Genomic DNA, 26,494 nt, shown 5'->3' on the forward strand with positions numbered 1-26,494 from the left:
GGACACAGTTAACCTATTAAAATGGTTACATGCTCCTACAATTCTCTATTAAAACATATTTATCTTTTTGAAGCAATCTGGTTTGTAGAACCATAACAATGTTTCAGACTCTCCAGGGGGAATTTATTACTTGTTATTATGCAGCTTTAATGATTTAAATGCCAATGCAATAGTCCAGGAATGGAAGTAGTACGTTCCAGAAAGGTTACAGCAAAGTAGTAATTGTGATCTGCTTGCAACTGCTGATTATCCCAATGAATTTTATCCAGACTAGTAGGGTGAATGTTTTTCACTAAAGGAAAGAAACTTAGGAGCAGGGAACAGCATTAACTTAACAAAATTCAAATGAACAGTGGCCTGCACTTTCCACTAGGTATTTGAATCCTCTTCAGCGTTGGCATAAATAATTGCAGAGGTTCAGCACATGGAGCAAGAGACCCTACTGCTAACAGTGGGGCAAGAGCAAGCATTGTGTACTGCTATACATGTAAATAAGGGATCCTGTTACCAGGCACCTACACTGCAATGTCAATACAAATACTGTAGCTAGGGAAAGGAGAAGAGCAAGTGGGACTGTACAGTAAGTCAGCTGCATACAAGGCCAGGTAGCAGAATGGTTTATCCTGGGAAGATTTCGTATATGACAAAAAAAATATTTGAATGACACATGGGATATCCTGCAAAATAATGCATGTTAATTTAGATGCATTTTTCCTACTGATTGTCCTGCTGAGTCTCTTTTTTTTCCTTTGATAATATCTGTTTGGAGAAAAGAATTTGTGTCTTGCAGGAGGTAATACCTACAACATCAATGTGGATTTAAACGAGCAGGTGCGGGGTTTCTTGCATAGTAGGCTGAGAGGTCACATGCACAGAGAGTCACCAAATAATATCGGTAAGAAGAAAACCTGTGAAAACAGGTAAGATTACAGAGGAAAGAGGAGGCCAAGATAACAGATGTTCATGAAAAAACAGGAAATGAAAATACAAAATTTGGGAAGTAGACTAACAAAGGACCAGGTATGCAATAAAGAGAGTGGTGAACTGATACAGACTAAAGGAGAGTAAAAGGGAAGAGGAAAAGCAAAGGCCGTAAGACTTTGCCAGGGAGTAGCCACTGTAGATGCTGATATTAACTTCAGTGAAATGAAATGGATGGCCGTAGCGGATTCAAGAGATTATTCATGAGCTAAAGATGTTAGAGAAGTCAGCTGTTGCAAATGAGCAGTTCAGAGCACCAGCAGGCCAACAGCATGTAAGATAGCTGATACTTAAGGGAAATGAAGAAAGTGGGAGAGAAGGAGATGAAGACGCTGAAGGAAGATAAATGGAAACACAGATGAGTATGAAGTATTGTGGGGAAAGGCTATATGGAAAAGGAAATGATGACTTTAGTAAAACTCTTTATAGATCATGTTGGATAAAATACCCAGTTTGGCATTCCAGCCTGTGACTGCAGAGTGCTCTCACTTGAGATTGAGTCTGTAAACTACACTCAGTGCCTTCTGTTGTTCCACCTCTGAGCCATATTCAGCCACACTTGACTGGCACTGATGTCTTCAAGACTGATGCACAAAACTGCTTTAACGTCAGGGGAGTACCACCAGCATCTGCCCACACGCATCAAGATGTGCCAGGACCAGACTGATGCCAACTAGGACGTATGACTTGCAGACTACCTGTAAGGTACTGCTAAAGTACATAGTGCGTTTTGGCCTCCTATGCTTTATTAATTTATGTCAAATTTAAACCACTTGTGAAATTTAGGGCTATTGTATTATTTGGAGAAAGTTGTGGCCTTGATGTACTTGATGGATATAACTCTTCTTTTACAACCACTTACGCTGTGCTTTTCACCTTATGGCTATAACTGGAATCAACGCTGGGCTGTTCGCTCAGGTAAAGGAGAGAAAACTGTCTCTACAGTTTTCTGGAATGATGGAGAAAAAAAATATTAGGACTCTGCTATATTAGGACAGAATGCTTATTCCTGCATTGTGAAACTAAGAATCTTGCTTTCCTCTGTTTCCTCTATCAAAACCAGTAATACTATCGGAGCAAGAGTGAAGCTGTTTGCAGGACCTTCTGAACTCTGCTGTGGAAGTGAAACAGTTAACAGTTAAGCATCCAGGCTTAGAAATGATGAGGTCTGTACATGGAAATCACTGTTCTGTCACTCATAATCGGTCTGGCAATCATTCAAGAAACAGATCTTTGTCTCTCCCTTGTTCTGATATGTAACTCAACGTATTTGCCTAATCCACTGTTCACTCAAATCAGTGAAGAGGTATAAAATATTCGCTAGGACAAGGAAGCCACTTTTATCCCAAGTGCACTAGTCATGTAACCATTTGTCTGTGTATTTCCCTTAAAATATCAATAATGGGTATTTAGTGACTTCTTTAAAAAAAAAAAAAAAAAATCTTGCTCTTCCCAGAACCAAAGAGAGGCAAGGACCATACAGGCTTCTTTATCACTTCTCCAGTTCTCCTCAGTGCTCTGGATGGGCACATGGCATATGACAATACGATGTACAAACGTAGCTAATAGGAAGCAGGAAATAAAGGGGTGGCACAGAGGAAAGAGCTTTCTCCTGTTTGTACACACAGGAATATATGAGAGTTCTGAGGGAGAGACAGAAATGTCAAGCAATAGGTGAGGCCAAAAGTTGTCCAAGAGAAGGTAGGAACAAGCACTCTAGCAGGAGACATGGGGCAGGATGGACTCGATATCTGGGAGTTAAAGGGAGGAATGACAAGTTATTTTTTGGATTCGACGGGATTGGCAATATTAAGAGGTTCTATCTGGATATTGTTAAATTTCTGCTATTGTGTTTCTTCTTGCCTGAATGGAGATAACCAATGTTATCAAATTGACTGGTGGCTTTGAGGCTGGAATTAAAACACCTCACAAATAGGAGCTTCCATGTTCTTGGAGCTGAAACCGTAAGATTATGCTGAATGACGGAGTTCTCAGAGCCCTAAGATAATACACAAAGTTGCACAACCTTTCCTGATGGACTTGCGTTCAGCTGGAGCTTCTCCAAAGAGACAAAGACAAACTAAGGTTTTACCATGAAAATCAGCTGAAGGTGAGATGGAATGGGAATTAAGGTAAGAATGGGAGTTAAGATAAGATGGAAGAATTATTGTGGATAATGTCTCTATCTCTTGAAACCAAATTTTACTAGAAGGAGGATAGCAGCCATCTTTAGGTGACGGTAACATTGCCTAAAGTCACACCATGCTAATCATTGTTTGTTAACTGTTGAGGATGACCTGTTATTTGAATATGCAGGTTTATATGTTAACAAAAGCTAACCTAAAATCTGACTCTAAAAAATCAGCAATAAATGATAACACCAGCATGTGAAAGAAAGAACAAATGAACAAACAAGCTGTCAAATTTGGATCTGCTTGTTGTTACTGTCAGAGCTCCTGCCTCTCCAATCAGCTTTAATGTACTAATTTTTTTTTATTAGAAGATGATACAGACTTGTCAAGTTTCCAGAGTTTTATGGCTGCCAGAATGCTGTGTTTGGATTTCAGTATGCTGGACCTGTATTTCTTTATTTTCCCTTGGCCTGGGATGGCTCCAGGAGTGAATCTTTTTTTCCTTCCCCCAGTAACCCTCAGACTTCTTTCTTTCACACACATTTAGTGTGCTAACCTAGAATAAAGTAGAACTTCATGGTCCAAGCGTCCAGTCATAAAACTATTCCTATCTCGTTCCATCCCCACACCCCTGCCTTTATATATATACACACGCAACACTATTCCCATTTGCTTAAGCACTAGACAAATGCACTTTCTATGCATTTGTTGGTTTGTGGTTTGTAAGTGCTGGAGCAGATAACAACTGAGATATAGCACAGAGATTTTGCAGAAGTTTCTATTACACTTACTTGCACAAGAAATAAACAGAATGAGACAAAATAAAAATTGCTGTATGCATTTCCCAGCGTTGGGAATTTTTCCTTTTGATCATTGTTTGCTAGGGAATTTGTGGGCCTTCAGGGTATTCAGGGACCTTCATTGACACAGCGTGGCCTTCTGCATCTCTTCTTCTCTTGAAAACGGCTGGTGAGATAAGTTCTCCCTGATAACCAGGGCTCATCAAAGTTTAGTGACCTTCCCTGGACATCCTTGCAACATCACCGCTTGCCACTTCATCCCTGGGTGAATTGTGGATGTAATTAAGATAGCAAAAGGGGTGATTAGGCTCACAATCCAAATGGAGTTTGCTGTACCATAAAGATGTTACACAGAGTTCAAAATCTCCAAACTGTAGTGCACAAGTTGCATTTTTCCCAAACAGCCACAAGTCAGAAATCTCCTATCCAGTGCGCTACGGGCAGCATTCATGCTCATAATGAGAAAAGGATGGTGCAACACTATTTTAATCTGCCATAGTTAGCGTAAACAATGCAAACACAGAGCTCTCTTTCTGGTGTGATGAGCAAAGGGGAAAAGGAGATATTATACCTCACATACTACTTTGTATGTTTTCTCTCCAATCTGAAAGAGCATGTCAAGATGCTGGATGAATGCCTCGGTGCTACCTTATTGTACCTGATTTGGGTCAGGGACAATCTAGGCCAGATCTGTAGCGATCGCAGCACAATCAGACTCACAGTTCTGCCTGCGGCTCTGTGGGAAGCACGCTACTACCTCTCACCATTGCAGCACAGTACAAAGTCTATATTATGTAACTGTAGCATCCTCAGAAGGATATCTGTTTTCAAGGTGGCATGTTTTCTTAATTCATTTCATTTCCTTTTCTAAAAAACACTGACTTCAGTTTTGGCAAAGGGAAGTTATTAGTTCAGGGAACGGCAGAAGATTGGTTGTCACGAATCATAACGTGAAACAAATGTGAAAAAAATGCAATGTGGAAAAAAAAAAAGAGGAAATAAGCCTCAAGACTCTTATCTGCTAATGTACTTAAGCACATTCAAAACATCATATTCACATTTTGTCTTTTGAAGTTCATTTCTGTTGTCAGATATTGCTTCATTCTGCTAGCAGTGGCCTGAAATATAAAATGACCTAAAGGTTGAAGTAGGTCGAATCAATAGCACAGATTTTATCACACATACACAATGAGTGGCTAAATGTGCTTCTGTGTAACAGCTTGCAGCCTAAATACAATGTTTACATACTAGTTCTAATTTATTTTTAGATCAGGTAAATATTCACTGCACAGCGAGGAAGAAATCAAGGAAAGTAGCGAATGACTTATATCACTAAATACAATTCCACATCTAAGGCAGACGAGATGAAATTGGTGTCAGTAAACTACTAACAAAGAAGAATACTCTGAAAACAGAGTTCTTAATTGTCATAAACTTTCAGCAGTGCATTAAAATTGTCATTCATATTTGTTTGCAGTACTCCTGTCTCTAAGTTTTAATACCTTTGCTGATGATCTACCAATTGAACCAACTTAGGCAAAAATTAATTTTTACACTGATGAGCTTATTTCTACAGGGAAGGAGCTGCGGGGGTGTGTGCTGTCAGCAAGTCCTCTTCTGTTTGTCACTCAGTTTCCAGATGATCTAAGTTCTGCCTGGGTTTGCTGCTGAACTTGTCAGAAGTAGCTTTGGGACCCAGGTGGGAGCAAGACTGTCAGCACTGTAAACATCACTCAGTGGTTCCTAGAGGTAGATGAAGGAGGGCAGGAGAGAAGGTGAGGTCCTGCGGAATAAGAAATCCTGGAATCTGCAGGGGAAGAGGTGTTTTGGTGGAAGAGGGAATTTCTTTGGGATTGTGAAGTCCTCTGAGGCATGGATTTTATTTACTTTGCCTCTAAAGTGACACCGAACACACGGCTATGAATCGCCAAAGTGCTAACACCTAACCTGAGACTACGGCAGCAGCCTAAGTCCATGAGGTCCAACTGAAGGAAGCAGTGATTAGGTGGCAGCCTCTATAACATCAGGTCAGCTCGATATTTAGAGAATTCATTGCATCTCTTTTGAAAAGCAGCACGATTCAGATATATGTGATCAAGAGCATCTGCAGACACACTGGAGGCAGATGTTTCCTAGCAGACAAAGCACAAACTTTAGAAGCAATGAACTTAACTGAAAAGGTGGGTCTTCAGGTTTCTGAGGCAATCTTTTCTGACTACAGCTGCAGCCAGAAATGAGGGACACTGTTGCAGTTATCATACACACTACAAAAACTCAGAAAAAAAGCCAGTACTTTTCTTTTTAAATAGAAGATGCCTGGTTTTCAGATACTGAGAAACTACAGTCTAGATGATCTAGAATGTATCATGGCATTAAGACACGGAACACCATAACTGAATCAAACAAAGATCCACATTTAAAGCTAGACCACTGATGCCCAACAAGGGTTTATATTGCAATTCACATTGTCTATACCACAGGCAGGCTTTGTGAACTAACCCTTATGTAGTTGTAAGGTAGCTAAGGCCTTTAAAAGGGGAAGAATATAGATGTCTTATATGATTATAGTTCAACACATGAATGACTCATTGTGAACACTCTTCACAATATGTACAATAAACCTATACATCACAATTTCTTCCTTAACTCACGTGCAGACATTGCGTAACTCACAGCAAAGTGATCGTATAGCTGGAATAGCACATCATGAAAACCAGGGCTGATGCAGGGGAATGCATATTGCATTTCTGAAGAGATTGGACTACTTTTAATCCCATGCTCACTGAAATTTCTTCCTTGGGATCGAACAGAAAATCCTTCTGCTCAGTGGTACCTATGCAGTACAGGAGTAGGTGCCAACCTTCACCTTCCAGCTTCCAGCTTTGCTCCAGTGTTTAAATGCTTTAAAAGTCTGTTGGATTTCACTACAGTGTTCAGAGCAGCTACCTTACATGCCTCTTTCACTTGGTTCTTCTCTTCTAGACTTCAGACTTTTCCTTTTACTATAGAATTTCAATGTCTGTTAACTAATGAACATGCAGACTTATAGATGTTACAGCAAACCTTAACATAAAAATTGTGTGGCTTATGCAGAGAAAAGGATTATTTCATCATGATATCTTGACTAATTAATTGAGTTTGTGCCCAGAGAATTTAGACTTTGAAGCCAGCACAGTTTCTGCATTTAAATAAGCATTTGTTTTGATCAGATGTGCTTGATTTGATCAAAAATTTGTTTTGATTTGTTTTGAACTTGGATGAATCAAGTAAGTCTCATGAATTGCATTGTAGGGTTTTTTTTTCCTTTTTTTTGAGTGGGACTCTACATTTGTGCAGGGTCATGTCTTCTTATCGTCTTCAGCTTTTTTCTCTAATTTTTTTTCTGAAACATAATACTGCAACTGATCCTGTTTGTTCTCCACAGATTCGGTATAGCCTTTCTGCTTTTGAGCTGTATTTTTGAGGTTTGTTCAATACCTTTTAGTAGTTTTGGCTAGACTAACCCTGTTTGTTTTCTCTTCCTGGTATTGGCTTCTATATATTTTTTATTGAAACAGTAGAACCCTGAAATGTTGTTGGTTTATCCATCTTCAAAAAAGAAGAGGAGCAAAATCAATCTTCTATAGCCTCAAAGCAGCCTGTGAAAGCAGCCTGTGTCATGGCCCTAGCTAGCTTTCCTCCTTTGTTGAACTTTGCTAAGAATGAGAATGGGTATGGCTATGAGCAACTGTATGTTTTGTTGCTCTTCCTCAGGTAATAAACATGTATCTGTGTAGAAAATCGTGGAAAACAAAACTGGCATCAAAAGGGGAGGAAGTCAGGAGCTTTCATCTTAATGCTTAACTAGCTCTTAGCACTAAATTCTCCAACTGCTTTGACAACTACATTTACAGCTTTTTTTGACGTAATTGCATGTACTTAGAAAGCTAACTTCAAACTGTACGTGTCTGCAGTCCGTTAAACGACTCACTTGTCTGAATCCCTGATTTAAATCCATGGCAAGTTTTATGGAATTAACATTATGAGGGATCATCTGAGTTGTATTCCCAGGAAGCATCTTACACTGCTGTATACTGAGAATTAGCCCTTTCAAGACTTTTGTGCCTGCCCCTCCCTGAGCTCGTACTTGCTAGCAGCCTCCGTCAAGGCATGCCAGCAAAAGCACCTTCTTCTGATGGAGGTACCACAGACGACACTTCTTGGATACCCAATGAAGGCAGATGCAATGGTTTCCTGATCTTACTGTAACGACAATAATGACTTCTCCAAAGAAGTACACTTGAGTTACAAATCAAGACCAGCCTATTGGAGCAGTAAAAACAAAAGAACATCCTTTACCTTATTTTGTTGCTTTCATTAAAATCTATGAGATTTTGTTCCTCTCTTCTATAATTGACATCCTGCAGCCTCATTGGGATTATCTGTTAATAGTTTATTAGTGAAGATGCCTTTTCACACACTTCTGATGTCTTTTTTTCTGTCAATTATGAGTGCCAGAAAGCTGCTTCTTCATTACTGAGTTCTTGGTCAATGGCCAAAATGTTACAGTGACACAGTCAGTACAAAATACACATATTTTTGAGGTAGTAATACAATAGCAAGAGTCTCAACTACTAGCTTGTCTATTCTTTCCTCTCTCCTCTAAAATGCTATTAATATGCAATAGACACTGGGTAGTGATTTCAGCTCTACAATACAGGAAATAAAGGACGCTGAATCACGGTAGGTGAAGACACACAAACCCCTTGCTTTTACTACAGCCTTAACTTCTGAAAGAAAGTGCAGAATTGCTCAAGTCCTTGGCTTTGATTTTACATGAAAAACCGTAAGGGAACCAACAGTGTCATGCCCTGTAGGAGAAAAATGGTGGACCTTCATCTTCAGTCCACACTGGTCTGACTGGTTAACAGACTGCTGTTTGAAGCCTTGCATTTGTTCCTCTCTCCTGATCTTTTCTTTCACTGCTTGAGTAAAGGGAGATTTGCTTACTGGCATATCCCAAGCTCTTGAGTTTTATTCTGCTTTTTACATAATAAGATCTTTGTCCTGAAAGCAAAGAAATGTGATGACTATAGCTTTTGTTCCAAGCTCTGGGCTGAATTTTTGGGCCATTAAGACTCTTTCCAATTGTAAGATCTCATTCCCTCAGGCTTTCTATGTAAGGGGTGATAAAGGACTCGGAAAGCAAATTTATTGTCTCTCCTTCTTAAAGGCCTTCCTTTTCATCCCTGACAGTAGTGATGGGACCTTTACCACTAATGCTATTCGGTTTCTCCTGAGTGTCTTACTCTTCAGTGTCAGTAACAAGATAAGTTATCCTTTCCTAAATCTCCTCCTCCTGTTCACTTTCAAAGGGTCATGTTTTTGCCTGGCTTCAGTGTTAGTGGGCAGAAAGTTCCCAGCAAGCATATGGAAACACGAGAGACTGTCTTGGATTAGGAGTGCATTTATCTGTTAGGGATCTTCAGTTCTCCCTTTGGTGGGTATCAGATGTTACAGGCAGCCAAAAACTTTCAGTGAGCCAAAAAGAACTGTAGCCGCCTTTAGGTCGTGTCCTGCGATATTCATCTCCTTTCCTCTTCCCAGAGTTCTGCAGCTCTGTTTTCAGCTTGGAAGCTCACCCTTGTGCACTATATATTCACGTTTCTAGTGAGGATAATTTCCGATGATTTCACAGTTCCATAATGACATTGAGTAATGGCTGCAACGTCTCCCCGCAGGCTGCAGCAATTTCTATTTGCAAATGATCTTTATTCTGCTTAGTTAACAATGATACAGCAAATTTTCTGTTCACTACCAGCCAACACAGAATGGAAAAGATCATAGTCTTTCTAAGAGAATGAAGGAAAAAAAAAGATTCCCACAGTCTGAGGACACTGTTATCTACCTGTGGCTATGGGGAACATAACGACTCTTCAAGGAGGAAATGTACTCAGTGTAACGCCAAATCTGCACCCATTTTTCCAGGCGTGCCATCTAGCAATGAAGAGCGATCATTAGCGATGAAAAGGCAAGAGCTACGCTACAGACAGATTTCAACCTTACTGGGTCTTGGATGTAAACTTAAAGTAAACAGATCTGTCACTTTATTTGTGGAAGAAAGAACTCTGCTCTGATGAAAACAATATAAAGGTCAATAGTCTCCATGTCTCATGGGGGCACAAGCTGAACGCAGCTGGAGCCTGATATTTTCCCCCGTGGGACAGAATTTGCACAATTGAGTGCACTATGGGAATTCCTGCTTTCTTCAGAGGCATCCAGAGCTGGAGATGGCTGGAGACAAAGACTACTACTTTGCAGAAATCTTTAAGTGCCAACACTAATTAATCCCACTGTATTCTGGGGACACGGAATTCACAAACCCAAGGGCCTTGCACACAGGCCAGGGCCTACAGCCAGTCCTGCGATACAAATGTCACCTAACAACAACAGGAGCATGGGATTGCAAAAAAATCCTTGGGAATGAGCATGGTGGTAGGCTTCACCCCTCTACTCCTAGGACAGTGGGGAGACTCAGACAAAACTTTTGCCTGACCTTGTCACTGGCTTTTCCTCCTGAGGACTGTTAAACAAGCAGTAAGGTCAGCTCATGCCAGCAGGTCAAAGTGGGTACAACATGCCTGATGGTCTGTCCACTCACCTCCACCTACTGGAAGCAGAATAATTAGACTGTGCTCAATCAGCACTCCGGCACTCGCAAATATGCAATATAACTGCAAAACGTACAGAAACAGCCTAGCCAAATAAAATTCCCTTTTCCCTTAAATTTGGTTCGGCCAGATGAAAATGTAAAATATCTGAGACACAGGTGTGAGCCTCAAAATGCTTCAACATTTACTCTTTTTGCTAAATGTCTTGTTCCATTCACGTCATGAAACCATTTTAGAATCACATCTTTAATTAACTACAGCAACGCAAATATGGCTTTCTTGGTCACTGCATTTAGGCAGAGGCCAACAAATTGAATGCCCGCACCTCTAAAATGCCGCATTTCTGAACATATCATGTCTTACAGAACCTGTGACAGATTTTTTCTTTTAGTGAACCATTACTGTAATAGTGGTTGTTTCACTTTCAGAAGGAGCAGAACAGCATAATGAAAATAGATGGAAATATAGATTGAGATTTTCAAAGCGGCCTATGGGAGTTGGGCATTTCTCTCCCAGTACTCTCTCTCTGGATGCTTTCCTCTCTGATGTTCTTTTGGCACTCTTGTATTTTACTACGAATGTACTATAGCAGCAATGTTGAAAAGGATTTTCGAATCATAAAGCTAACCTGCTATTTGGAATTAACCAAAGAGAAAAGGGGAAGGTATTTCATGTTTTGCGATTGTCCTAGATCAGGATCAATGGCAACAACAAAGCAAACACTGAAGCTTGGCTTTGATTTATCATTAGCATGCAAAACAGAAAAAATGAACAGATAAGCTGCCCTGTGAACAGTGATAAAAGGGTACTGCCAAACCCTTCCAAATTTTGTTTAACACGTTATCACTGAAAACACTTTCTTTACGAACTGGAATGTACATTGTCTTCTCTTATTATATTTTTCCTCATCTGACTGAACAACTGCCATCCCCAAGCTCATCCCTTTTCTGTCAGCCTCCACCCCCCACCCCACACTCATTCTGCTGGAGCATAAAATGAACAGAGCTTCATTTGTTTGCCAGTGCCAGCGTCAGCAGTAATGTCAGCACAGCAGAAGCAATGGCCCTGCCTCCACAGCTCTGGGTGAGAAGACATTTCACATTTCCGGGGATCACGCTTCCTAATTAACTGCTGTTCCTCTGAGGGAGCTGCTAGTGGTTTTGTGTAGGTCTAAAGTAAGCAGTGATTAAAAAAAAAAAGAAAGCGTGCTAAAAAATAATATATAAAAAATATCGCATATTCTAAGAGATGAAAAATTTCACTGTGAGAACAGAAAAGCGTTCATAATTCAGCTTAAACTGTAACAGGAGAGTCTCTTAATCACTGGGACAGCATAACCTGAAGCTAGAGCATTGCTTTCTTGTAGCTCCACTCAAGTGCTCCCATTCCTAATATATAGATAAAATAACAGTTGGTGTCTGTACCAAGTCCTGCTTTCTCTCTTTCTTTCCATCACATGGGGAATGAGAACAACTTCCAAGGGCTTTGGCTTCGGTCCTGTGCTGTGTTCCAGGCATGCATGCAATAGAAGCACTTTCATTAACTGATTACGCTCAATCTTAAAACCCAGATAGTTTGTCCCTGATCCTTCTAGAGCCTCATTCTTCTGGTAACTTGGAGCCTTCTTCAATTTCCAGCTTAAAAGTACTCCTGGGTCTGTTTACGCTCATATGCTGCTATCCACTTTGTTTTTGTTTGGCAGTAGGCGGGCATCCTCCCTTATGTACTTACAGAGAGCAGCCTTATTTAGTCAGCCTTTCTTTGCTGGGAGACAGAAATCAAACTTCTCAGATAGGAGATGAGGGCTGGAGAAACTAATAGCCTTTCTTTGTGCCTGGCAAGCTTGAATTGTGTGGCCAGAACTGTGCGAAATATCCCTGATGAAATCTCACTTGAGGCTTGTATTAGTATTTCCTTATCTCTGTTGGGAAATAGCTCCAGACAAATCCCCCAGTATCTCCAATTTTCTCTCCTTTATGTCATCCTCATGGATTTCATATTGCTCCTCTTCCCCAGAGAACAGGAGCCCTTTGTGATACTACTTCAAGCAGCTGGCGGTGCCTAGGTAGGAAAACACCCACCGATACTCCTTTGGAGATGAACCAGCCTTGGTTAACTTCGAAATCTGTGATATGAACTCTTGAGAGTGCTAGGCAAGCCGGAAGCAATCTGCTTCTGAAGCTGTTACTTCACTAACTTGTTTATTTGGAATACTTTCGTCTAGTTGGACGTTTTTATTCTTTCCATTATATTAATCTGCTTGTTGCTACCTTACTCTCCTCCACTCTTTTGCTTCATCTTTTCTTCATTATCAACCTCTGCAGAAATGCTACCATCAGTTTCTGTACAGTTATGAGATTTTCGTAAAGATTCTGAAGACCACCACTGGCTCAGCACACTTTTAATTTGGAACGTGTACTGGGTCTGTCTCACACCATGCTACTCATGCCATTCATCCTCGACTTGAAATAAGCCTTCTAGTTTAGTTATGGGCCTGAAAATGTCTGTAGCAAAATTACACATAGCACTTCAAAGATATCTATAACGATAAGAACGGTTATAAACATCTCCATAGTCCCTAGAGATGAAATTTCGATGCATAAATTCACACAGGATACATTTCTGCCTGAACTTACACTGAACACCTACTTCACAACATCTGGAACGCTCTGCACAATGTATTCATGGGCATGTTTAAACGACAGAGTTTGACATACTTCTCCCACACGTCCTGCAAGGATTGTTTTTGAAAGAGCACACCAAAGAGCAGAACGACTCTGTGATCCAAAAGAGGCTTTGCTGAGATTAGATTCTCTCAGCTCTTCACTCCAACGTCTTTATCTCTGACCTTGCAGGTACGAAAACATCACTGGTCAGCTACAGCAATGAGACCTATATGGCAGGACGATCAGGCATGTGAGGAATGCAGGCAATGTTATTCTCCTCTCTGATCCAGAAATTGGCTTTAAGACTTAGCGAGAGAATAATCACTCTGACCTTCGTTTGCAACATCCCAGAAAAGCAGCGAGGACAGCAGGCATTTACCACGTGCCATCAGACAAGAGCACACAGGGAGAAACATTTCCTGCTTCCCCGACACAGCAGCATCCTACCAGGGAGGAATTTGAAACAGGCAACGGGGATGAGAAGGAGAGGGAGCCACAGGCCTCCAGCAGTGGCACAGCAGTCACAGCCACGTCTTGCCAGCCCTGCAATGTGCCTGCCAGTGGAGGGAAGAAGTATCTGAACTGGACTGACCCAGACTTGGCTTTGACATGATGGGATGTGAAAAGGGGAATAAAGATGGCTGGGCTACACGTTTCCCAGTACCGCTTTTGCATGTTTGGAGGAAGAAGAGGCAAGGCAGGACTGTTCTGCTAGATAAAGTCTTGTAGCTTTACAAAGCACAAATGTGTAACTTGAAGCCTGCCTGTCTTCTACTTGTATGAGATGAATACCTGTGCATGTGCTTAACTCAGGCCCAAATTTAAAGCTCGCAAACATCAAAAAGATTTCAAGTTAACCCGTTCTCTTGCTGAAATGTGACACTTGTTTACAAGGAGGGAATCTCACGAGGGTGGATCCATGGGAATCTTGCTGTCGTTATCACAGTGGGCTGTTTGCCTGCAAACATTAATGAAACATGCTCTGGAGAAGGCCTCTGGAAAGGCACAGAAAAGAAAAATTAAATTTAGGAGAGGACAGAAGGGAGGCAAATATCTGAAGATTAAAAACAACACTGGAGAAAAGGGCAGCAAATCTGCAATACTATCAAAAGAGGAGGAATCAAAGGAGAGGCTGTGCCGAGTGTTCAGGAGCTGTCCAGTGCCAGAAACTGCAGCAGCACGGGACTGGGCTTCACAAGAGTGCTCAAGCCATCACTGAAACCAAATGAGGCAACGCAAACTGTCAGTTTTAAATAAATAAGTACAAAGCACTAAAAAGCCAAGAAGAGATGGTAAGAGATGAGTTTTATGACGCTCGATCCTTTCGGGTTCAACTTGGCAGGCTGCAGGAGCGAGACTGTTGGTTATTGTGCTGCATCAGTGCGCTGCCACACAGGGATTCAGCAGAAGGGAAAAAAGGATTGAATTGTGCGTGGCTCCCTATTTTTATATCCTATTTCTCTCTTTCTCAATGGGACGTTTTATTTCTTTCACAAAGGAATGACAAAACAAAGGGATATACACAGAAGACTTGAGGATTATAGAATCTTATCTAACCAAAAAAAGAAAGAAAAAAGTACAGAGGTATTTGGTGCTAAATGTCATGAGATAGAGGCATTATTCTTTATGGAGAGCAAATGAGAGTTGCTTATATTTGGAGTCGTCTTTGAAACCAACTCCCAGAAGCTCCAACAACAACCTATTGCAAAAGAGCTACTAATCCTTTTTTTGTAATCGTTCCAAGCTGTTTGTGCATCCCTCACCCCAACGCTGTGTCAACAGCAAAGTGGAACAGTGTTTACGGCCCCTAATGCTATAAGCTTGTTATAGTGAAAAAAATCCAAATATCCTTTCTTCTGCCTGCAGTCACAACCACTTCCCTGAGCAGCTCTCTGTCTGGACAATTTGCCTGTTTCTTGTGAGTATAGCACACTATACGCAAAGCTTTGAAAAGATAAGGCCAACTTTTATGGAAATTGTTACACATATACATAATGGTTCCTTTTGAACGGCAGCTATCAATACTATCTGCAAAAAGGTCAAGGAGATGAGTGAGTCATGGTTCTTCCTCCACTTATTTCTACAGGTCAGTGCAGATTATCCTTTATCACCAGTTGGACTAGTATAACTTTAACATTCCTCTTAGTACTGGTCATAGAGAACCCAATGGCCATGTGGTTAAGCTTAACTGACACTGGCATTACACCTTTATCTACTTTCGACTTCCAGAAGGACGAGGGAGTAGAAAGTCTCTAGTTCATTATTCAGCAAGATATCAGGGATGAAATTATGGCCCTGCAGCCACTTTGTATGCAAGCATCTCCGTCTTTGTACTGAGGTATGAAGCTTTCTTATGTCTTGAGATAAACATTTGCTTGACATTGGGACTCTCTGGGATGTTCTAGGACCTTTGATACAATAGTTTTCAGTCTTTTTCGTTTTATGCAGCTTCTCTCTTGATTTAAACTCTCTCGCTTACCACTCCTTCATCCCATTTCCTGTTTTAAAGCAGTGGATGTACACAGACCACAACAAACTCCGTATCTGCAGATCACTGCAAGCAAGACTGAATCCTTGGAGCTCGAGCATAAGTGTGCCACTTGAGATGAGGTTTCCTGACTAAGTAGCGAGGCAGGAATTGGGCCTTTGCTAGTGATTTGCTTTTTAGTGATGCAATCACCCATAATGTGGTAGGAGCTTGCAGCTGACAAAAATGGCCCGCCGTGATTCCAAAAAGATAGCCCACAACTATACAGGCCTTTTCAGGACAGGGATTCAAAGGTCACCAACAGGTCAAGCCTGCAACACAAAAGTGTCAAGCAGGCTACCTGCAGTGATTTCTTATACATTTATTAAAGAGAGAAATTTTGGCTTCTGCACAATATTAGCAGGAAAAACGCACTACTTATATATTAGAGCGAGAGACATTTCTGGAGAAAGCGCTTCCAAGGCCTATTACAATGCTGGAGCATGTCCTAACCAACAGACCGTTGACTGCATCTCAGAAGGCTCATATAAGAACAAGACGGTGAATGCTGAAAGGTCGTCATGCTTTCACGCATTGAAATAAAAAGCTCTGAGGCAAAATAACTGCCCATAAGTATATGAAGAACACTGGCACAGTGATTGGGATTGCTGTCAAGGTCACATTTTAAAAAGATGAGATCCATGTACAAAATCATTTGTTCAAAAATAAAACAGCATTTGCACATGCAATTACCGTAACAGCATGTAACCAGAGGCGCCCTCAATATGTAAAGGGCATATCAGGTGCACATGCAATTACCTAAATAGTTCCACACACAGCTCTTGTCCTTCTTCCCTTTACCGTTTTGCCCTTGCCAATAAACTAATATGGACTCAAGACATTACTTGGCATCACCCAGTGTATGGTTTTGCTACAAATGTATTCTCTTCTTCCTGCCCCGACACTACCCTATGTGTATGTGTATGTATGTGTGGGTCTTTCATATTACAGAAGAATTTGAAAAACGTATTTACCTGTGGCAAGTAGAAAGCTTTTCTGGATGACTGCCTTCGGTATCTTAAGGCACTGAAAAATGTTTTGTGGTTTGAACTTCCTTTCTCTTTTAAAGCAAATGCCTAAGATTGTGAAACCATCGTGCCTCAGCATAAGCACAGGGGAAGCTGGTAGTGTTGTCATACTAGATTTGTGGCCTGACATTTCAAGTTGTTTTGTACTACTTAAGTGCAGAGAAAAATGACCAGAGATGTCTCTGTGACTGCAACAAAACCAATGAGAACTGGAGTTATTTTGATGGGGCTTCAAAAACCTCTTAACAAGAGATGACAAAAATCAGTATTTAATGGAGAGGATGATCCAACTACTCACTTCGGCTGGGAAGCAGACTAGTGAAAGGAAGATCTCTTCCCCACCACCTGTGAGGCAGCCAAAAGACTGCACAACGTTGCTAGCAAGCGGGAAAAACAGTTGTCCTTCCAAGTACATCGCATGGCATGTTCAGTTCCGGCTGGTGCAGTGAGTGGCAGGACTGAAGTCCTCTCCTAAGCAGGCCTCTTTGGCTATTGTGAAAGGATTGCAAATGATCCCTGTGCTCAAACTAATTTCCAAAATGCCACACTGGGTGAGGAAGAGGGAGGGACTGATGGAATAAGTTACAAAAGCCAGTTACAGGGAGAAGGCAAAATGGGCTGACTGACCAAGGCAGTTGTGATGTGAGCCCGCAGGGAAGCCAGGAGTTGAGCGAGTCAAACACTGCATGTGCTTTACGTCATCGCAGGACCTGAAACACCCTTTGCAGTTAACTGCATTACCCTTCTAGACTGCAATGTGTGTCTTTGAGGAATGCACGGTTCCCAAGCTGCTTGTCTCCCTTGCCAGAAGACTTGGTCTTTAGCTGTAACCTACCCTTTAACAGTACATTACGTTGACGACAATATTCTTTGCTTTCAGTGATTCACTGAATTTGAACTCACATAAAACGCAACCACCATCTAATACCATCTAAAACACAGGATTCTCCACGCCAACATATTTCAAAACTAAGTAATGTATGAGATGGAACTCATGCTCTTCACTTGGAGAATTATCTGGAAACCTTTCTAGTCTAAACTGTGTTTAAGTGCCCCAATCTCTCTTGCTGCTCCTGGCCATGTGCAGCACTGACACTATTTCCTCTCCTGCATGACTATATTTTTCATAGAGTTGCAGGCAGTTATCAAATTCCCTTTTTGTCCAAGCTACAAATGCTTAATTTTTATAATGTTTCCTCTTATATAACTGAAAATTTTTTCCATGCTAGCAGAACCGAAAATGTGAAGTGTCTTCCAGCACTGTGATATTGCTAACTATTCATTTTCTTTTCAAATGTGCTAAACACCTTCTAATTGGTAGATGCTGACAGAGGAAATGGTAAAGATGGACTGGTGCGACAGTCTGCCTTTCATCTGCAGAACTACAGATTTAAGATCAAAGGCTCCCGCGTTCTTGGAACATACTGGTACGCTACAGCAACGAAAATCTTCACAATAAGAAGGGAACTGCTTGGGGCCGGTCACAGCGAGAATCAACTTAACTGGTCATAACTATAGAAACAGCAGCTGCTGCTCACTGACAGGTTATAAAAATAAGACACTGGTCACTGATATGGAGCAGAATGAAAGCGAGGTAAATACAGCATGAGTAGGAAGCAAACAGGAAAGTGAGCCTTATAAAATCTAAATATAAATCCTCCATTTTCAGGGAAGTAAATGCCAAATACTGTCATTGGGAAACAGGACAGGGACAGTGGATGCAGTGAAGTTCGGCCCATTATATCTACATATGCAAACCATCTGACTCTACTCTGGGAAAAAAATCAGTCCCAGATGGCAGGCATCAACTCTTTCTTAGGCCAATGTAGGTCAAAACAGTGCAGTTACACAAAGGTAAGAAAGTTCAGATATAACCTGCTTCTAACTTCATTCACTAAGGGGGCAAGAAGATAGACCTCTTCCCTGCCAACAGCCTTTCAAATGTATTTGTCAGGAAACAGTTAGTAACATGTGCCTTGGTGTAGTGAGTTTTCAATCCATGGCTTACAGAACCCGGTACGTTAAGGGCTATTTACAAAGAGTCAGAGAGAGGGGGCCAAACAAATGTAAGCTCAAATATGCTATCCGGCTTGGGCGGATGGAAATTTTTTCTGTATCTCCTCTGGAAGACTTTCTAGGCTCTATAAACTGAAAAAAGTTGGAAACAACTACCTTAGCACTCATCTAATAGCAAGGCAAAACAGCCACGTGAAGCAAACGCGTTGAAAATAAGTTGCACGTTGCAGTTTTTTCATGCCAATTGTAACAATCTAGACAAAAAACACTTGCAAAAGTAAAAGCTGCAATCTTGCTGAACCAACCATGCGGAAATGGTGCTACAGCAGTAAAGAAACTGTGAAAGCTGGACAAGTGATCACCCATTCTCCAAGACTGAACATTCCTGCCAAATCCGAAACAGTGAATTATTTGTATAATCTTGGGAAAAGAATTATATATGGTACACTTGAGACTTCAAGGTACTGTAACGGTGAGAAGCATTTTTAAATAACTGATTTATTTCTCCATTATTTCTCCATTATTCTCTCTCCCTTCTCCTTTTCTAGCATGCTCTTGAAAACGGTACAGAAATCAATTGTGTTCACAAATAGCAATGCTGTACTTTAGCTCTCTTTGGAAGACGAAAGCTTGTTTACACCTGGAATTATTATTGGTTAACATTTCAGGCAGGCACTTTTATTCTACAGTATATCAGAAAGGAACTAATGAGGGAAAACTGCATATGCAGACGAACTTCAAGGGTAACAAGGCTCTGTGGAAAATCTTAAACAGAAATGATACGATAGATCAGAGAGAAGCTGGAGAGCTGCAGAGCTGTGCTGTTTCAGACACCGAGGTTCACAGGCAATTTAGATCTCTTGTTCTTACAGCAGCTCTTTTTTAATTCTCAGGCTAATTGTTGTCTGAAAAAGCAGCAGCAGAGTCTTACATCATAGCTACAGGAATATCACATCAGTAGGAAACCAAGCAAGCAGAAGAAAGCATAATCCAATGATCTAATTGCATATTAACACCTCTGCTTCCCCCTCTTTGCCAAAATCCACAGGTTTCTAAGTACAAATATGATGAGATACCAATAACTAGTTCGATTAGCCGGTTAAAATCTAAGGTCATTACAAATTTTCTATACAATTTTTGAACAAATACTGCTTAGCAGCAATATTTACATTATTTAAGAAAATCACAGATTTCTGAAAGTTGGTACAAAGTAAAAACTGGCATTGCTCTGTTTTATGCAAGAGGTTGTTGCATGAGTTGGCAGATAACATTTACATTTTCTATTTATACAGCAACTTACATCCATGTTTTACAAACATGAAGGAATACACTTTTCAACTGCCTTGTGAAACACATCACTATTCCAAAACAGCAAAACTGACGCAAAGAAAGGGAGCTATGTCTTGTCTAAAATCAAGATAGGAAATCACTTAACAGCTAGAATCTGCACTTTCAGAGCTGGAGCCTTGCGTCTTTGCATATAAACACAACCATTCCTCTTCAAATAAGTCTTTGTACACAACCAGTTTCTCCATTCAGTAGCAAAATGAGCAAAGATTAAAAGAAAATAGGTCAGACCAAAATAAATACAAATAGAAGTTAGCTCTCCTGTTGTTGTGAAAATGCAACAAGAAAAAAACGAACCAAAAAAATTGAAATAAACCAAGTGGTCAGTTCAACTCAAACCTGGAAGTTTTATTTTTGGGGTTTCTTTCTATGATACAGTGGTTCAATCCCCTTTCAAAGTTCCAGTTTTGAATCCACACTTTAAAATTAGGTTATGGGTATTTTCAACTTTCCTTACTCACGCTCTTTGAGTTTACTAGATTTTCATTGAAGCATGGAGGAGAACCCAGGTCCCTACCTCCAAAGTAAGCAATGGAAGTACAACGTGATCCTTTTTCCTTCAAGGACTGCTTAAGCAAACTGGAGTATCTCCAGAGAGAGCCCTCCATCCTAGAAGTAGGACCCTGAACTGCCAGGCAGACATTATAAATACATCTGGTCTCCCACCACCTTGGACAAATCTTCTGGCGAGGAGAATTGTCTCCACCACACAAACATGAAAGTTTTATTTTGCATCAGTCTGAATTCATGAACTGAATTTTGAGATGAACTGAACTATTTTCTATTGTTTCCCCCTTGCTCCCTCCATCTCTTCCTGGAAATAGGTTAGCTCTGCAGTTACATAGCTAGCCAACCACTTCCAACATGCTTAAGAGGTATCATGAGCTACAAAACCTGCCAGTTCTTAACTGTGAAGTGTAACAAAGTCCAGAGGAGTAATTATATCAGTGCTGACGCAGTCAAGCAGGGTCGGAAGGATGGAAGCAGGATGCAGGAAACTGAAGAATTTTGTGAAGGAAGGAAAGGGTAGGATGCAAAAAGAGAAGGTATTGACAAGTGAGGCGAAACATAGATCTGAGATGTACCTTATTTACCGTATAGCAACAGGGAGCACTGCAAAGGACGGACATCTCATTCTAAGGTTCCTTCTCATAATTTCCAGTATCATCTGAAACCCTCAGCAGAATTATAGCCCCCTTTGCTCTTTCTTACCTGTTTATTTGTATTGTATATGTTATAAAATGTAAATGTATTTTGGTTTAGCTGCTGAGAGTATGCGTCTCTAACCTTTTGACGTAACGCTTAACGCTCATTGCTGAGGTTTGGCTTTTATCTGCTAATACATCTTATTAGAACTTTGACTTTTTCCCAGATGTCAGTGTACGTTGCTTGTTGTGAAACTCCAGTAAATGCTCTGCACGGCTGGTGAATGGACTTTCTGGTGTTTAGCACCTGCTGCAACTAATGCATACAGCCTAGTATTTAAGCCTAATATATAAGCCTAACTAATCGCTTGTGTAGTCTTAAAAATGGGCCATGTGATCTACAGAGCACTGAGCACTGTCATTGCCAGTGCTTGGCAGATGACAACCTAGGACCTAATGCTGTAGGGCTCAGGCTGGCATTTAAGAGGATGTAAAGGTGTGGTGTATTGCTTAGAGGAAGAAAATCTCTGGAGTCAGCACTGAAGGTCCAATCTGGGAAATGACTCCTCTGTGCGCACATGGATCATTTTTTCACTCTATGTAGTAACTTCAGATAAGCTCTCACTTGGATTGTCTACCTCTGGACAGGGAAGTTGAATGTATTTCACTTTTCTTCTTAGCAGCTTCCCTGACAATATCTGGCTTGCTAATCCTGCAGAAGAAATGAATTCCTTCAAAATATCACCACTGAAACGTTAAAAAAAAAAAAAAAAATCTGTTGATAGCAGACTTTGTACATGTTTGCTTCTTCAACACAATTTGATCTAAATTTAATTTAAGATTACCATACTAGTACCATACTAATAACGTGGTGGTAATATTCATATGCAGTTGTAGCCTACGCCAATTATAAGATATTGTTAGATTTCTTGTTTGTATGGTACTAAAGTCCTATCTGATTTGATTTAAATGAGTCACTGACCCCTCACAATAACAATCACAGGAATACTTTGTACTCATATAGCACCCTTCATCTCAGAGCATTTCTGAAACTCTAATTTTCATTACATCCTTGTGACACCACATAGGTAGGCGCTTATGCACACTTCAAAGACAGGTGAACTGTGACACAAAAAGGTTATGTAACTTGGCTCAAATCCCATAGGAACAGTTGGGAGTATGAACTCTCCCATTGCTTTTTCTAAACTTTCAGGCAGTAACACCTACCTCCGAAATGGTCTTCATAAAGCATTAATCAAAATGTTTAACCTCCTACTAGGTTTGTAAATGCCATGGACAGAAGATAAGCTCCCTAATTCTTTTTGATGCATTATTCATGGCTTGTTCTGCTTTTCTGGCAATGCTTTTTTTCTTAAGAATAAAAAAGAAACTCATTCAAATACAAGAAGAAAGAAACTGTTTATTTTTCAAGCAATGACTGCAAAAAAAAAAAAATTCCAATCAAAAATAGTCAGCATTTCCTTTATGGCTTGCCTGTTTAATCCCAGCTCCAAACTCATGCACAATCTATGGCAATTTCTCTGCAGGAGAAGAGCACCCCAGTGATTCCAGGAAAAAGCAGCAGTAGGACTCCGTTTGCTTGGTTTTAGTTTCCAAGGAACTACATGCCACTGCACAGAATTATAACTGTAGATGCAATGCTTACGTTTGCAAATAAAATTGCCCAATGAATGGCTAGTGACACCAATTCAAACTAATAATTTGAATACTACTATATTACAGCTAAACAGGGAAAAAAATCCTACCGTTCCAGTTGATAATTAAGGAATGACTGCAGACAGGCCACTGAGTGCTGACGCTACTTTCAAAACATCGCTATCCGTCCTCTGTGACTCCACGAGTAGCAAACAGGGTTATCAGCCATATTTGCAAATTGTATTTAATCCTTCCTGAGGCTGACCGTGCCCTTCAGAGCAACTGAGTTAACTAATGTGCACCTCACTTCTCCCCTTTTATAACAACACTAATACAAATGTACACATTAATCTCAAATTAGGCTACCGCAACATATATGAGCAGCTTTGAAACGGTGTTAAAAGAAGATGGATTTGGGAGGTGATAGCTTTTCGCACGTACAGGTAGGGGTGGTATTATCTGGGGTGAGTTTTTTGAGGTTGGGTGAGTTGTTTGAGGTTGCATGTTGTACTTTGTCACATTTATCTACTTCCAAGTAAACATACCCAACAACTTTTTTCATGGAACCTGGGATTTTTAATGCAAACTCTGATCTCTAGCAGCTGGGGACTAATTATCGTGAATCTTGTTATAAAACGTTAAGAATTAAGAATGCTCTCAGCAGCAGAATGAAAGTAAGAATCCTTCTTCCAGTGGTGTTAAGCTCTACAAATGAAAATGCTGTAAGTGTGTATATATGTGTATGTGTACAGATAGAGATAAATAAATACATGTGCGTGCACAAGTGCACACACATGCAATCCCCCCCCCCCACACACACATATATTGTGCAGAGAAGGAAAAATGAACCAAAACATTTGCTTCTATTTTCCTGGAAGCCTTCTGCTAAGAAGAAAAATAAAGAAAAAACTATGTAGCATTGTAAATAAATTCTATGGGAAGTGGGCAATAAAAGCAAATAACAAAATAGGATGATTTCTCTAATCATCTGTTAATCTACCTGGTTTACTTGTTTTCAGTAGACCCAAAACTCAGATATTTGTCCAAGAAGATTTTACGAGCTGAACAGATGAGATCAGCTGACGAGATTGAAATAGCTCTGTACTATAGCTTTGTCCTAAAGGGTTATTGGATTAGGGTCCAAAGGCCAACAGAAGACTGACTCTTCATGGACTGCAGCGGTTCTGGAACGGACTGCAGGAGATGAGCTTGTTAGTTTTTATGAGCGTTGCTCTAGCATTTCTTACTTCCTACAAACTAAACAGAATTGACATAGAAAATAAACAATCGTATAGGACAAGGATGACCATCATAAACTCTCTTCTACAAATATTCTGTATCTTTCCTGCAAATTTCACATCAGCCACTGAACAAAAGCATTCAAGACCTAGAGAAGTCTCTCAAGCTAAAACAGTTGCGATTCTGTTTTCTTCTTGCTTTTCAATCTCAGGCTAGTGTATTAGGTTTTGTTAAAAAGCCTCTGATTTGAGCACTCTGCTTCCAAATACTCTTCCTGCCTGTGAAAGCAACGTATGAGTAAGACATATCACTGTATAAATAAGACATATTAAAGTTCATGACTTATAATATAAGTTAAAAATCTAAAAAAATTCCTTAGAAAGAAGACTTCCCTGTTCAGGTAAGGCTCATTCTCCCCTAATTTTATGCAGCTGTCTCTTACAGCTGACCTATAGTTTTTCCTCTGTCTCTTTTACAGTATTGTTCAGAGGCGGTAACTTCATTTCATGTAAATTTGACTGACTTTATGTTAACGTTCGCAGAAATCTTTCTTATCTGAAGCATACATTCACAGAAGGAGGTACTGAAGCCTTCTCAGAGCTATCTGTTGGCACACCCATTCTTTTATGTTGCCTTCGTTCAGCCCTGTTATTAAAATGACTACAATTTTGGAGAGCAAAAAGGTGACTGGCTCAGGAGATCCATATAATTTCAGCAACCCAAGCCCAGTTGTAATGTCCTACAAATGTAACAAATAACTGCACGTATTACATACAGGAAAATAAAATTATTATCCTTTTGTCTGTAACAGGATCTCTTTAGACCTGGAGTCACTTTGTCTCTGCCTTAGTTTCCCGATTCTCGTCTAGGCAAGGCTCCCACCAGGCTGGTGCAGGAGGCATCTTTCCAGCTCCCATTTCTGACCCCAGGTTTTCTGCAGTCTCCCTGCTCCCTAGATTTCTCCCCTTTGAATTAGGTACCTCCCCAGCCTGTCCGACAGGGAATGACCCCAGCTCCCCTGGAGGGCCAATCCCAACCTGTAACGTGGCTATCATTTAAATTCCATTTTGCGAGGCATTTTGTCCACGACACTGTAAGAGTTGGACAGATACGTGCTTAAAAGTATCATCCATAAGTTAACAACCCCACAACGTAACCAGAGAACAGGTCGCTGGTGCCAGGCCAGACAGAACGGCCTTCGTTTATAAAACTGGAACTTCTTTGCTGAGGGAAGGGCTCCTCTTCTGCTAAGCCACACTGATTTGAGAGATGCTTAGAAATTTGCCTGCTAATTTTTGAAACCTGACTGACAAAGCTTACTGAAGTCAATGGGAACTTTGAAACACTCTGGCACAGAAACAAGCTGACCTTCTTTGAAGCACATTGTACGCATGCACCTGTCATACTAAGTTTTCTTAATGAACTGCTTTCAGTTTAACTTCTGTTGCATGTCAGTTATTAATATTTAATCTTCTTTTTCCCCATCTATCCCTTCCCTATCTTGAGGGTTTGTTTTTTTTTTTTCTTGCGCAGGGTTTATAGAAGACAGACTTAGTAGGAAAGTATGTAGTCGTTAGACAAAGACGCAATTGCACCTTTTTATTATCATGGCTTATCTAAATTTAAAGGACTATGAGATTAAGACAACTGTGACAAACATATCACTAGCGTTAACTATTTTTTCCTACTGTAACGTTTTTCCTTTGATTTTGCTCTTTACCTACAGGTGGAATTGCCGGCTAATTTCCCAGTACCTTTGCTCAAGGAGCAAGCGCGTACTCCGGGTGGAAAACCCCAGCTTCTCGACAGAACCGAGTGACTTGTGACAAGGATAACAGCGACGGGGGATGTCATACTTATTGTGGCTGTCCAGCTTAACCCTTGCGAGCGAGCGTCAGCGTGTCCTGCCCTGCTAAAAACCTCAGTGCTAGGCCGTGTATCGCACAAAGACCGAACCGAGAGACCAGCGCGCTCCCCGCATCACCACGCCGTGACAAATAAGCATCCTGAATCAGCGGCGGAGGGAGTGGAGAAAGGAAAGGGGGGGGGGGGGGAGGGCAAGTGCACGCGGTATTTTTAGTGCCAACGTCGCAAAGCGGGATTAGGAAGGAGAGGGGCTGCGTGAGGCTGGCAAGGAGGGGGTGAGGCGGGGGCTCAGCCAGAGGCCGGCGCCGCGCAGGGGCCGCGCCGCTCGCTGCGGCAGGGCGCGGGGCGGCGGCGGCGGCGGCGGGGCGCTGCCCGGCCCGACGCGCTGCCCCTGCCCGCGGCCGGTTTAAATGTGCCGAGTCCTCGGACTGGCCTGGAAAT

The 26,494-nt window shown here is 41.0% G+C and overlaps 1 protein-coding gene across 2 annotated transcripts in view; it reads right to left on the reverse strand.

The window, feature by feature from the left end:
• ANKH (ANKH inorganic pyrophosphate transport regulator) overlaps window positions 1-26,494 on the reverse strand; it is a 108,814-nt gene that overhangs the window by 81,420 nt on the left and 900 nt on the right. The window lies entirely within an intron of this gene.

The sequence above is a fragment of the Struthio camelus genome, chromosome 2 (genome assembly GCF_040807025.1).
Source record: "Struthio camelus isolate bStrCam1 chromosome 2, bStrCam1.hap1, whole genome shotgun sequence".
In the NCBI taxonomy this organism is placed as follows: domain Eukaryota; kingdom Metazoa; phylum Chordata; class Aves; order Struthioniformes; family Struthionidae; genus Struthio; species Struthio camelus.